The sequence below is a fragment of the Apium graveolens genome, chromosome 7 (assembly GCF_009905375.1).
Source record: "Apium graveolens cultivar Ventura chromosome 7, ASM990537v1, whole genome shotgun sequence".
Taxonomy (NCBI): domain Eukaryota; kingdom Viridiplantae; phylum Streptophyta; class Magnoliopsida; order Apiales; family Apiaceae; genus Apium; species Apium graveolens.
Window position 1 is genome coordinate 86775284 of NC_133653.1, and position 16272 is coordinate 86791555.

The following is a 16272-nucleotide window of genomic DNA, read 5'->3' on the forward strand; positions in this document are numbered from 1 at the left end:
TGCACAAAATGCTGCATCAGCTGAAAGTCATAATTCAGCATCCGTTGACAGAAGTAATGCAGCATCCATTGAAAGACAAGGTGCATCATCCGTTAAAGTACATAATGGAGCATCAGTTGATCACAGTTCATCAACGGATAATCAATTTACATCATCAGTTGATAAAACTCCCAGTTCCTCACAAAGGACCAATAACACAGGGGGAGTTTCAACCAATAAACATTCTATCTCACATCATGACAATATTGAGGCAACCTCATCTAGAGCTAATCTACCACCTCAAAGGAAATGGACCAAGAATCATCCTTTTGAACTGATCATTGGTGATGCAACATCTAAGGTGTAAACTAGAAGGGCTACTCAAGATGAATGTCTATACAGTAGTTTTCTATCACAAGAGGAACCTAAAAGAGTGGAAGAAGCTCTATTGGATCCAAATTGGATTTTAGAAATGCAAGAGGAGCTAAACCAATTTGAGAGGAACAAAGTATGGAAGCTGGTACCCAAGCCAAAGAACAAAAGTTCTATTGACGCAAAATGGGTATTCAGGAACAAGATGGATGAAAATGGCATTGTCATAAGGAATAAAGCTAGATTGGTTACCAAGGGCTACTCTCAACAAGAGGGAATAGATTTTGATGAGACATTTGCTCCTGTTGCAAGACTTGAAGCCATCAGAATTTTTCTAGCCTATGCAGCCCATGCCAATTTCAAAGTCTATCAAATGGATGTCAAGAGTGCATTTCTGAATGGAGAATTGGAGGAAGAAGTTTATGTGAGCCAACCTCCAGGGTTTGAAGATCCAAATTTTCCAAACCATGTGTATTATCTGTTGAAAGCACTCTATGGACTAAAGCAAGCACCTAGAGCCTGGTATGAGACTTTGTCAAAATTTCTTCTAGATAATTACTTCACAAGAGTTACTGTTGACAAAACTCTTTTCTTTAGAAATGTTAATGGCTCTATAATACTTGTTCAAATTTATGTAGATGATATTATATTTGGCTCTACAGATGATAAACTTTGTAAAAAGTTTGCTAAGTTAATGCAAAGTAAATATGAAATGAGCATGATGGGAGAGCTAACTTATTTTCTTGGTTTACAAGTTAAACAAGTTAGTGGTGGAATTTTCATTAATAAAACTAAATACATTTATGATCTTTTAAAGAAGTTTGACTTAATGGAATGTTCATCTGCAAAAACTCCCATGGCCACTGCCACTAAGCTTGAATTAAACAAGGCTGAAAAGTCTGTGGACATTACAAGCTATAGAGGCATGGTTGGTTCACTTCTATATTTAACTGTTAGTAGACCTGATATATATTTTCTACATGTCTTTGTGCTAGATTTCAAGCTGATCCTAAAGAATCTCACTTAGTTGCTATTAAAAGAATTTTCAGATTTCTCAAAGGGACTCCAAATCTAGGAATTTGGTACCCTAAAGAGTCTGGTTTTGATCTAATTGGCTACTCAAATGCAGATTATGCAGGTTGCAAAATAGACAGGAAAAGTACAACTGGCACCTGTCAATTTCTAGGGAATAAGCTTGTGTCATGGTTCAGTAAGAAGCAAAATTTCGTGTCTACATCAACAGCTGAAGCTGAGTACATTGCTGCTGGTAGTTGCTGTGCACAGATATTATGGATGAGGAATCAACTATTTGACTATGGGCTAAATGTTGACAAAATTCTAGTATTCTGTGACAACACAAGTGCCATTGCCATTACTGAAAATCCAGTGCAGCATTCAAGAACCAAGCACATTGACATCAAGTACCACTTCATAAGGGAACATATGATGAATGGTACAATGGAACTTTATTTTGTTCCAAGTGAAAAACAAATTGCAGACATATTTACCAAGCCACTTGATGAATCAACATTCACAAGATTAGTAAGTGAGCTAGGTATGCTTAATTATTCCTAAATTCATGTTCTAATTGTAATTTGTTTTGTAGCCTGAAATGAATTTATTGAAAGAACAAAGTTGGCTTTCAGTAAAGTTTATTCTGTCAATGGATATTCCCTATACGTTGAAAGCCAAAATTGTTCTATCAACGGATGTCCATTATCCGTTGAAAGACAAATACATTTCTGGTAATTTTATCCTTCAACAGATAAAACTGTGTTAATCTTCAACGGATAACTGTTTACCTCATCCGTTGAAGTGTCACATCAGTCATTTTGAGTGAGTCACAGCCGTTGATTCTATTTGCTTAACTGTTGATACATATATATATATACACAGTTGTATGTATTTGTATTAAAGGCAGTTTTTAGAATACATACAGTTTTTCTTTCATTCTCAAACGGCTGTAATTCACTTAAAAATATTGTTTAATCATTCTCTTTATGTTTTAATTTGAGAAAGTATAAAAGCCCCTTTGAATTCTTATTTTCACTTTACGCTTTCTTGCAATTTTCAAAAGCTTTTACTCTCTTTCTCTCCCAAAACTCTCAACCTTTCTCTGCAACTTCTACTCACAACAATGGCACCAGTAGTAAAGATAATGTCCCAATCTGGGTTTGTCTATGAGAAAAACAATTTCATAGCCTTGGTGGAAAAGAATGAAACCCACTCAGATTATCACAAGATGATGGACTTCATCAAAAACTGCAAACTAAGCTATGCAATGCTGGAAGCCCCAATGATTTACTGTGAGGTAGTTGAGGAAATATGGACAAATGCAGAGTTCAACCCCACTGATATGACCATCACTTTTTCTCTCAAAGGTAAGGATTACTGTATTAACTGTGATGATATACAGTCCTGTTTTAAATTACCTGAAAATAATGCCATGACACCACACACTGATAATGATGTATCTAGCATGTTAGATTCCATAGGCTATTCCTTTGATTCTACTAGTTTAGGCAGTATTAGGAGAAAAGGCCTTAGGAAATAATGGAGTTTTCTTAGTGTGCCTTTATCAAGGTTTTCTCTGGGAAAATTAGTAGTTTTGATGCAATAACTCCATCTCTTGTTAATATGCTCTATATGCTGGTTTCTGATAGGTACTTTAAATTTAGCAATTATGTTATGCTAGAATTGGGTACTAGGTTAGGTAACAAGGCTAATAGACCTCATAACATCTACTATGCTAGATTCTTTATGTTATTGGCTAACCATGTTGCTGAAGGTTTGGTCATAACTAATGAGAGTAATAAACTCAAATGTTGGGCACAAGAGAAGAGGGTCCTTGCAGACCTTTTGAGAATTAACCTCAACAGTCAGGTGCAATTGGTATACTTACCAATCATGAATGCACCTCAGGTAAGTGAGGTAAATACTTCTTCAACTCTTACCTCTTCCAACCCCATTACTTCTTTGCCTTCAAGTGTGGCCATGGGATCTGTGTCAATGCCCCAACAGATTCCTACCAAGGCCACCAAACCTAAAGTTTAAAAACCCAAGTCAAAGAAAGCCACCTCTGTTGTCTCTCAAAAGACAACAGTTGTAACACCTACCATGAACCTTGAGGGGAGTGTACAGGGTGTTAGTGGTGAGGGGAGGGGTGAACATCAAGAAAACCCCCAGAATAAGGTAGGAGAGGTGAGTGGTACCCAAGCTAGCCAAGCCACAGTTTCTCAAAAGACTGTGGTGGTTGAAAAGGATTCAAACTCATCCCTAGTTGCATCCTCCCAAAAGGGTGCAGCTATTGAAAATAGTCCCCAACCAGGGACACAGAACAAAAGAGGGAGGGACACTGAAGCCACACACTCACCTATAAAAGCCTTCACAAGAAGAAAGAGGGTTAAAACCCTAGTTTTCACACTGGGTGCACACACTGCACATATACAACCACCTGTATCCATGCCTTCTCAAATTCAGCTTGATGTGACTGCAACAAATGTGGAGTCACAGCCCCATTATCTCAAAACTGACACACATCAATCACCAAATTCTCCATCACCATCTTTGGATGTGGGCATGATATTCACATCAATTCCTGATTCTCCCTCTTTACAACTCAGGGAGGATCCCCACTCAAATACTGGTGATCATCATCTTTTAGATGATTTATTGGATCATCAACCAATTCTTTCAGACTTAGTTGAAGAATCTGTGTCACCTAAATTAAAATCAATCCACACAGATTCAACAATTATGTCACTTTCAATTTCTACTTCTTTTCCTTCTTCAACGAATATTCCTCATCCGTTGACAAGTGGTTGTTCTTCAACGGATAAGCTTAACAGCAATTATCCGTTGATATCATCAGTTTCAACTTCAACGGATATTCCCTATCCGTTGATGGTCTCTATACAAACAACTGAATTAATTCCAAGTGTAGAAGACATGGTTACTGTACAATCACTTCTAGGATTGAGGGAAGGGAGTGAAAACTTGAGTGAGAGGCTGGGTTGCTCCCAGGCAAAAGGAGAGCTTGAGAGTCTACATATGCATGCTATTTCTTCCAGCATGGCAAAAGAAAGTGAGAGGAGTACCACCTTAGTAGGTGAAGGTGAGGGTGTGAGGAGTGTGAGCCAGGGGGAGCCCCTGATGCAAGAAAATAGAGAAATTGAGAGAAAAGCAGGTACGGGAGGTATAAGGGTGGATCCAGCCATTGCTAGTGAGTCAATGATTGTGGATGATGCTGAAAAGGAAAGACAATTTCAGCAACATTACAAAGCTGTAATTGATAACATTTCCTTGGATGCTGACACTTTTACTCATCCTGTGTCAGCCTATCAACTGTTGGCTATTCAGGACAATGAGGAGGCAGAAAAGACTTTAAATATAGTACATACTTCAGAATCTCTATAAAGGGATAAAGCTGTTGTCAATAGGATGCCTTCTACAGCTGGTGAGCCATCTGAAGAATTTGGAGTAAATTCTAATGATGATGACTCTGATTCTTTTGATGGAAGCATGAACTTAGGGGGAGATGAAGGCCCAAGTTCTATTCCAGAATTACCTGAATGGGCATTGACAAAGGAATCTACACCAGGGCATTTCAATGTATCCTTAGTCAAACAAGTCATGTCTATCCAAAAGGCCATTCAGGAAACTTCAAATGCTGGTACCAAGGCTATTCTTCAAGCCCACCTAGATTCTCTCCATCTCATGAAGCTACAACAATTAAGACAGAACCTAAGTGTGGATGAACTCAAGAAGGATATAGCTGACTTGAAGTTTTACAATTCTGAGAAGCTGGATTCAATCATGCCCTTTGGTACCATGCAGGAACTATTACTGAGACTGAGAAGAGAATCAGATGCTGAAAAGAAGATGGCCAAATTGGAGGAAAGAGTTCAAGCCATTGAAAACTCTGTGGTCACCATTCTTCAAAATCAACAGTCTCAGACTAGTCTTCTAATGCATTGGCTAAAGCACAGGGCTTAACCCCTCTCCTTGATGATAACAAAAAGGGGAGAATAAAGGGGAAGGGGAAGGGGAGCCATCTACACATATACAAATATCAAAAGTGCTAGTTCCAGCCATCACTACTTCTCCAACACTTCAAATCAAAGGAAAGCTTGATGGAATTGATCTAATCCAGCTAGCAGCAGCTGAGATGAATATGAAAGAGCAAAGGAGAAGAATTGATGAAAGGATGCAACAAGTGTTTGGCTCTTCAACTACAAAATCCTTATATGTGAAACATAGCACAAAAGTTGAGCCAATCATTATGGAGCACAAGCCAGTAAGGAGGAATAAGGTTGGAGAAACTTCTTTCAGGAACCTGAAGCCCATAGTACTCAAGCCAACCACTAGATTCAACAAGGACTCTACAAAGAACCCTCTAAGCTTTGCTCAACTAAAAGAAGTGGATTTTCCTTTTCCAAAGCCTGATGAAGACAAAGTTTTGGGTGGTAACATCATAAAGCACAAGGAGACCAAGGATGTAGTGGAAAGAATGAATATGGCTATCATCTATAGAGAGGGAAAGAGTATCTGTGTGATACAAGGACATCCCAAATTCTCAATAGCCAAGAGGGAAGAGACCAAAAGGCTAAAGGAAGAAGCTAAAAAGCTGAAGTCTGACAAAAGTGCACAAGCAAAGCTTGAAAAACAGCTAAAGTCTAGTCAAATTGAAGAAAAGAAGAAAATTGAAGACAAGAGTGAAAGAGATAAGACTGAAAGCATAAATATGGATATGGGGAATATGATTGGTGAGAGTGTGGAGGAAAGGAGTGAGGAAAAAGGAATGGCAGAAAGGGAACAGAAAGAAGGTCAAGGCAAAAAGGAAGAGTGAAGATGACACTGAGGAAACCCAATCAAAATCTAAACCACTACCTTCTATTCCTGAACCTGTTGTGGCTGATCCCGGTATAAACATTCATGGTGAAACAATCATCCCTAAAGAGGAACCTATTGATTGGGACACCATCAAATTGCCTACCTTCCTAACTACCTCTCCACCACCAAAGAAACTGAAAAGAAAATCCAAATCAACACCTCCCCTAACCTCAAGTAAATTCACTCAGAAACATAAACCTAAGCCTAAGCCACAAGCCTCAAAGGATGATTATGTTCACATTTGTGACATAAAAGAACATACAGATATTGAACTCTTCCTGGATGAGCTGGATGAAGTAAGGGGAATAAGTGCCTATAGACAGCTACCAGAAAGGCTAGGGTTCAAATATAAAGGAAATGTGGAAAGGACTTGGCCTCTTCAAAGAATTCTAAATGAGGGCTATTCTACCTTGGTTAGAGTCTACTCAGCTATCAAAAGGGATACTGGCTTTACCAGGACTGCCAAAACTGAGATTCTCAAAAAGATTGCCATCATAAGAAAGAATTGGTGGGAGTCAAATTCCTTGCCTAGAACATTACTCATCCCTGAGCATGGAATCACAATTCATAAATCACCTCATTGGTTGATGGAGTTCAAAGATAACAAAGGAGTCAGAAGATTTTTCAGAATTGAAGACCAGCTTAAAATTGCCAGTAATGAAACTCTCAAGGACATGCAATCTAAGTTGGACATCAGTGAAGAAGATGAAGATGACTTCTACAGACAACTCCAACTTCAAGTAGAGGAAAATGACAGGAGGCTAGGGAAGAAAATAAGAGAACAAAGGAAAAGAAAATGATTTGCTCAGACTAAAGGAGCACCCTTGGAAATACAGCAAATCTTCAATTTTATCTCAATACATACACTTTTGCAGCACTTTTGAATTTCTACTTGATTTCAGCTCATATATTTGTTAAGTGTTTTGTTATCATCAAGTTAACCCTGAATTTATGCCTACAATTCTAGTAGACATAAAAAAGGGGAGATTTTTAGGAATATGTGTATTAGTTTGATGATAAGTTAAACAAAACACTTAAGTAGAAATCTAGTATTTGTAGCCTCAACGGATAAGACCATCTTGTCTATCCGTTGATGGAGTAGCTTTACTTAGAAATAAGTCTAGTATTGTAGCACATTTCAGTCTCTGCATTTAAGTTATAATTCTTAGAAGTTATGGGAAATTATAAGTCATGTTGACTACTAGTGGATATGCAAATAGGAGGGCTAATTGTAAATATTTCATGCCTTGTAATCAACTCCGCCTATATATATCATCTACAAAGTTCTTCAAATGCCGCATCAAATGACTTCTATTTCTAATAACTGAGAGTTTAAAATAGCTGATGCTACTTCATATTTTGCATGATATGTTACCAATTATAACTAACATTCTCCAAGCAAACACCGCAACTACGAACATGATTTAATTAACAAACCAGGTGGCTATAACTCCCCAAATCCATCTCTTCACACAGGCCAACAATTCACTTTTTGTTGCCCCCCCCCCTCAAAGATTACAAAATTGAACACCTTTGAAAAATCCTCTTCTCTACACTTGCAACTAAGATAACTTTGCATACTCCACAGCTTAGTCTCTTTTATGTAATTACGCAAAGAACATTTCATTAACTCACCTCTATGTTCACTGCTGTTTTAGTAATACAACTTGTGCTAAATGAATATCATAATTGTGTCAAACTTAGCTGTCCCGTCTGCTTGAAAGTGTATACATCAAATCTCAATTTCCCTTGGTATGCCTCGATCACCTCAGGAACTTCATCCTTGTATGCAGTTACGAAGTCTTCAAAGAAGATTTTATCAGTCTTCACTAATATACTCAATAAATTATAGCTCTCACTAGTGACGTTTTTCAAGACCAAAACTTGCAGAACCGAACACCTTGGAATTATCCTCTTCTCTAAACTATAGGAAAGAACAGCTGGATAAGTTGACAACCTGAATAATGTCCACCGTAATTTCTTCAAAAAGAACTCCATCTTTAATTTGATACTTTTATCAGTGTAACACATGACAAGTGGTAGCTTCTTGAACATGGAAAAAATCTCAGAATTGGAGAAACTGAAGCTTCTAAACAACTCCCATCTAGATTCCCAAGTTGAGTCAGAGACAAAACACAACACATGTATAGCATGGCAAAAATATGAAGACTTGAGATCAAAACCCATGTCCGTAAGCTTCAACACAAAATTACAAAATTTGCCATGTGCCGTACCTAATACCACACTGTAACTTCTTAAGAGTTTTAAAATATGGGAATGGGGCACACCGAGAGTCGAGAGAAACTGAGTATTTAACAACAAAGTATTGGGAAGGTCGTGACTTATAATATAAGGATTGTATCTAAGGACGGAAACTGTTTTTGGGTAAGAGCCCGTGACAGAGTTGAGCACATTGAGAGAGGGTATGAGGTGGTTGTCCAGACTTCTAATGAGAAGAATCGGGTTTTTTGTGATAATAGCAACAACATCAGCCTGAGATTGGGAAATAGAAAGCAAGAAATCGAGCTTTGGCTTTAAGATAGTTCGGGAATGATAATTAATAAGAATGTGGGGATAAGTAGAAATGATTTTGGCAAGATTAGGCTTAGGGAATCCAAAGGATTGGAAGAGGTCGACAACGAAGATGGGTGTTTGATCCGAGGAATTAAAATCAACACATTTACAAACACGAATAAGGGAAATTCCAGATAAGCCACATTTGTTCTTTAGAAATGAAATCTTGAAATCTGAAGAATCTACGTTGGTGGGTATGATTGTTTTGGTTCTATAACAACCAATAATGGGTGGTGTTGAACAAATATTGCGGAAAGTTAGATGCTTGGTAACTAGAGTTAAAGATTGACATTTATACAAATAAACAAGCATCATCATGATTGTGTGCATAAAATTCAGATCAGTGTATAGCAAGAGAAGAAAGAACTTACAATTTCATATTTGAATATAAATTGATGTGCTGAGACTTGAGAATGCAATTACTCAGTCTTCATCTTCAATTAGGGCTTGTAAACCTCTTATATTCGATCCGACCCATTGGACCCGTATGTTTCCCAAAAATTGACACATAGATTATTTTTTATTATATAATACAAAAGTAGCCAATTATGTAAATTTGGTCTATTTTGGTCCTTCCAATTTTCCGTTTCAGATTGCGTATTACACAAATCAGCCCCTTTATGCAAAAATTAATATTACCAAATTTTTATTCATATATCCTCTCAGAGAATGTCTCAATGGGAATTCGTATCATTAAACACTATTATACCGAATGCATATTAGGATTTCTTTGATTAAATTTATAATAATACTTTCACTTGCATATCCACCTTATTAGAGTGTTCACCAATTTTTTTATTTTTAACTTCTTATTTTGTGTTATTTTTGGACCGAAAATATCAATTAATATTATGTTTTAAACACATATTTTTAAATTAATATTTTAAATTTAAGTATGTATCATAATTTAACATTTTATTTTTTTAGGTTTCAATAATTCCCTTTTTGTTGTTTAGAAATATTAAAAAGTTGAATAAAGATATATTCATTTCAACAATTTTTAACATTTTAGGATTTACCAAACACTTTTGAGTTTTAAAAATATTTTAAAAAATAAAATAAAAGATACACTGATTTAGCATTTAGGTTTAGAGTTTAGGCCCTAAACTATAGACCCTAAACCGTAATTTATTTTAGGGCCTAAACCCTTGAAACCAAACTTTAATTTATTTCTTGGATCCTAATTGAATAAGTTTAAATTTTTTAGGCTTTAATAATCTCTTTTAGATTTTATAAGTATTAAAAAATTAAATAAAAGGCACGACGATTTAGGATTTAAGATTTACGGTTTCTATTTCCAAATTCTGAATTATATTTTTTGAAACAAAGAATTAAATAAAAATCTTACGCATTACACTACTGAAGAATGCGTGTTAATATTTACTGGCATGTGTGTAACCATCTCCATGACTATATTCCCTTTACACATGCATATTCAATTTTAATTTTTTTACCAACAGTGAATGCATAATTTAGCTGTCAAAATTGGCCAACTCCACAAGATCGGCTATATTTGTTAATTTTGTTGGAAAACAGTATACTTTTGTTTAAATATTTTTAAATTCGATTATGTGTGAGTTAGTTTTTCAGTTATCTCGACATATATTAAAATCAAGCCAAACGTGATTTATTTGCCCAATACATCTGCAGACTGTAGTTTATTTTCCCAAACACAATTCATGGAGTTAAAAAGAAACTTAGAGTATTGCTTTGATTCGAGATATGATTACAAAACAATTCATGAGCACGCTCTTTAAACAATTCATGGGTACGCTCTATTACAATAGAAAAACCGAGAACAACTCAAAAGTAATGATTTTTATATCGTGAGGAATCATCAAACGGTTAAAAAGTCTAACAGTAGAGCTAAATTAGTTATAGATTTTATTTAGACTTTACCTTCCAATTTTCATATTGTATTCATAAAATCTTAGATTTCCTCCTTATGCATCCTGTACTTGAGGAACTTCACACTTCACCTTTATGGGCGCCTTATGTTCAACTACAAAAATGATTATGAAGAATTTCGTTTCGCCTGCAACATTCTTAGTAGCACAAAGCTTTCAAAGTTTTTGAAACCCAACACCTCGGACTACTAGTTTTTAGGTTATAAGCAACAATAAATAAACAAGATAACTTGGCAAGTTGGTATGATCCATAACCTAGATGAAATCAACTGTTATTTTTTTTAAACAACATCATTTCATCAATCTTCTATTCGGTGTTCCATGCGATTAAGCATTGCAACATAGCAGGCGCTAAAACCAAATAGAGAGGTAATAAAAAAAGGCTATTGGATGTAGATGGGTATATAAAGTTAAATATCATGTTAATGGTCAAATAGAGAGGTATAAAGCCAGACTTGTGGCTAAAGGATATACTCAAACAGCTGGAATTGATTATCATGATACCTTTTCACCTGTAGTTAAGATGGTTACTGTAATATCCGGGAAAATTATGTGAATATTTTATGTTAAATAAATAAATATTATATGTTTTATAAGTTTAAAATGATTATTGTCATGATATTAAATATTATAACTGTTATGTGTGTTTCCGTGCAGGCCAGAAAATTTTTCGACTGATTAATAAGTGTTAAAATGTAATTATATGAATCGATCTGCAATTTGGACTCGTATTTAATTACGTCTTTATGAAGGCATCTGTTGTATCTCGTTTATGTGCTTTTGAATGTATTTTATTCGTATTCGGGTTTTTCTATTAATTTAAGTATAGTTTTGTTTTTCAAAAATAAACGGACCGGGACCCCACCGGGACGTAAAACCCCACAAAATCTGTGTTTTTATTTTTATAAAAAATTTCGTATTTCAAATACCCAGTATTTCTGCATTTTTGAATTATTCACAATTTTTGGGGAATTTTGACATTAATTTTGTATTTTATCGTTTTAAATTATTCCTCGTAATTATTATTTTTGGATCTAATTATTATAATTAGGGGATAAAAACACCCTTAATTTATTTTGAAGTATAATTTCTGTAAAAATATAAATACCAGCAAATTATTTATTTTATTCAATTTTCTTATAAAAATTTCAGAAAATCATGAACAATTTTGGGGGTGAAATTTCTTTCTCCAACTTTGATCATTGTTTTTGATTGATTCTAGAAACCAAATCAGACGTTCTGCATATCAAATTAATCCTTGTTTCAAGCTCTATACGTCCATACCAATTTCAGAATCTGAGGTGATGTATATTGAAAAATTGAATTTGGGTATTCTTGTTCTTGAGAATTCGCTTTTGAATTTTAAGTGATACTATTCGTTAATTTTGATTAGGATTTAACTAAAACCGAGTTCTTGGTTTTATAGTTTTTTTATTCGATTTTGTGAGTTGTTTGCGAACTATTTGTATGTTCGGATCATGGCAATAGATTTCTGGGTTTGCTAGCTTTAATTTGAGCCATGTTTCGCGAAGTTTGGTTTAGGATTGATGGGAATCGAGTTTTTCTCCGGAAAACTCGAAGAAACTGCCGGCTTTAATGGCTTTTGGCCGGAGTTCAAAGTTGCAGCATCAGTTGTTGTTGTTGTTGTTGTTGTTGTTGTGCATTCTGGGCTGCTGGGTTTGTTGTATTGATTCGAGGGGAGAAAACTCATAAAAGCCCGGCTTTTTGACTCCCAGGGAACCACCGGAACTCGGCCGGAGTTGGTAAGTCATCGGCCGGATTCTGGGAAAACCCAGAACTCCAGCGGTGTTTTTCCCCAACCCGCCTGGGTTCTTGGTGACCCGGTTGGGTCTAAAACCAACCCGGGTTTGATCCCCCTCTTTCTGAAAATCTATTCTAAAAAGTGTTTTTGGAATTTTCTTTTTATTTTTAATTTAGAAATTCAATTTTAGTTTTAAAAATCATTTATTTGATTTCCAAAAATCATTTATTTATTATTTTTAAATTCTAAAAATTATTTCTTAATTATTTTAAATTCCTAAAATTATTTTTTTTAATTATTTTTAAAAATTTAATTTGATTTAATTATTTATGATTTATTTTTAGTTAATTATTTATGAATTTAATTAATTGATTAATTCAATTAATCAATTATTTTTATTTATAATTAGTTAAATAAAGATAAATTATTTATAATTAATTCAAATAATTCCTAAAAATTATTTTTAAACTTTTAAAAATTATATTTTGGTATTTAAAAGTTAATTAAGATTATTATTAATTGATTTAATTCTATTTAATTCTTATTTTATTCATAATAAATAAACCGTTCGTCCGTTTAATACGAAACGAACGCGTACAGACTCAGAAAAGCATTATGCTTTCAATAAAAATACTTTTGAGACCTAATTTCTATTATATTGCAATGTAATTTGAATTGTATATCGTTCTGAGTCAGTATTTAATCGATTAACCCTGTTATTGACCCGATTCCAATTCTGAACGTACTGAGACATACCTTATGACGATCTGATTTATGTGTTACATGAAATATATGATTACGTGATATATGAATACCATGATTATGTGCTATGTGATATGCATGCTAACTGTTTACAGTTTTAAAATGACATGTTTAGTTAAAAACAATTGGGTAGATGTCAAGACGTATAGTTACGTCGATTGAGTTTGGTTTTGTCAATTAAATTAGTCCTTTTGTTTATAGAATCAAGTAGCAAGGAGTGCAGTCAAGTGTTAGACGAAGTTAGTAGCCAGCAGTTATAAGCAGGGTTTTAGTGAAAGGTGTTTGAGCATACCAGGCAAGTACCCCTAACTTCACTTATCATTCAAGTGACGTTTATTTCGAATTATATTATGTAAGTATACCCACATTCACTTATTCTTCAAGTGATTCTATTATAAATTCTATTCTCCAAGTATCTATACCTTCACTTATCGTTCAAGTGATGATTACTCCGACTCTATTATTCCATTCCTATACTATTCTAAGTTCAGAATAGTTAAATGTTTTTACATTTCGCTACAAATTACTCTATATAGTGAAATTTTGAATTGAGATTAGCGAATAACTAATTATTCTAGTTATTTCACCACTGGTTGTAGAGATAACTCTGGACCATGAGAAATGGGGAGTTATATTGTTAAGGATGTCGTTTGATTCGGCTCCTTTGATCAAAATGTTTTATGGATTAGATGAATGCGTAAGTGATCGGGACGGACAGTCCACCGGAGGGCTATTTTTAAGTATTATATGAAATATTATGACACAATTTGTGCCACATGCAGATATATTGCCTTTTTATTTGAGTACTCATGTTTTGGGGACATGTTTCTATGAATCATGACCTTGTGCTATCACACGGGCTGATGAGCATGTGATAGTACGTCCGTCGGAGTTAGATTCTAATTTAAAAATTATCGTTTATTGCTGATAGCTTGTGAAGCTTTTATTATGGATCAAATATCACTGATTTTATCCTGTTAATCAATTATTATTAAAATGTGGTTTATCATTTCAAGCACACTTTATACTACTTGATGAGCATTTCTTTCGCTCATACTTGTTTATCAATCTAATCTTTCAGCTAAGCCAGAGCAAGCTTGAGTTTCAGGTTTGATCAGAAGTCAAGTGCTTGTAGATAGTTTGGTGTGTTTCCCAGGTAGACTGTTTTGGGACACTTGAATAGTGTAGAGGTTTGTAATAAAATTTGTATAATCTGTAAAACTAATTAGACTTATGGTTTGTAATAACAGTTAGTTTATGTTAGTGTCTATTTTATACTATAACCTGTGATCGATCCAGTTGCATTCAAGGGGTCATATTTATTATATAATTCCGCTATGATTATTTTATTATGGTTTATTGGCTAGTGACCCCCAAATCTAGACCCCAGGTTTGGAGGGCGTCACAGTTATAGTGAAATGTTTGTTGACTATTACAGCAACTCGAAATTGGGTAGTTGAACAATTGGATGTGAATAATGCTTTTTTGCATGGAGAATTAAAAGAAGAGGTTTATATGCAACTTCCTTTGGGATATCTCAGTAATGCTACCACTAGAACTTTGATGTGTAAGCTTATCAAGTCAATTTATGGGTTGAAACAAGCATCTCGGGAATGGTTTGATAAACTAACTGTTTGTTTGATAGATGCTGGATATAAATAGTCTCTGTCTGATTATTCTCTCTTTACTTACAATAAAGATTCAATTTTCATTGTTATGGTCATTTATGTAGATGACATATTGATCACAGACAGCAGTCATGTACATATTGATGCTTTGAAAGCACTTATGGACTAGACAACAAATTTGGTATTAAAAATCCAGGGGGAATTAAATACTATCTAGGTCTTGAAGTATCTAGAAATGATTAGGGGATCTTGGTTACTCAACAAAAGTTTATTGTTGATCTTCTAAAAGCAGCGGATATTATGGATTGCAAACCCTTATCAGTGCCCTTAGATCCATATTTGAAATTATATAATGATAACAGATCTGGGAAATTAATTGATGATCCCATCATTTATAGAGCTTGGGTTGGTAAATTACTTTATCTCAATTCTTGCAGACCTGACATATCCTTTTCAGTACATTTGTTGAGTCATTTCATGCATGCTCCTAGGGTTAAACATGTGCAAGCAGCCATCCAAGTTCTCAGATATCTCAAATATACTATGGGCATGGTTTGTTATTCTCATCAGATAATTCTTTAGAATTGAAAATGTTTAGTGACAGTGACTGGGGAGGAAATTCTAATGACAGGAGATCTATTGGTGGTTACTGTTTATTCATAGGATCTGTTGCTGTTTCATGGCGAACAAAAAAATAACATGTCACTTCAAGGAGCTCAGCAGAAGCAAAGTATAGAGCTCTTAAAAATGCTTCATGTGAAGTACTTTGGATTTTTAATTTGCTAAAAGAATTTCTTTTGGTACCTTCAGGACCTTTGCCTAATTACTGTGATAACAAAGCAGCCATAAATCTAACTGTAAATCATGTATATCATATTTAAACTAAATATGTTGAGTTTGATTGTCATTTTATTCGTGAGAAGATTCATTCTGGATTGGTTACGGTGTATAAAGTTCATACTAAAGACAATGTTGCTGATATCTTAACAAAAGGTCTTGGAAAGATGCTGCATTGGTCTTTCTTGTCCAAATTGGGACTTTGTTCCTTTATGTCTCCAATTTATGGAGAGGATATCTCAGTATCATCAAAAGGGAGGGCTGATGATGCTTTACCAATATTGGATGGATTTCTATATCCCTTTTGCATTGCATCTCTGATATTATGGTAGAGATCAGATCTTATAGTAGTTTGATGGTCTCTAATCCAGTCCAATCTGTACTGCTCAATTGCGGTGAAAGCATCCACAACATATTGCTGCCATAAACGACCTCCAAGATGTGGTGTCAAACCTGTTATTGTAAAAGGTATAAATAGATCGAATATAAACTAAATATCACAAAGTTGAACAACTGAATGAGAAATTATACTCTTGTAACATACTTGCTTCATCATTAA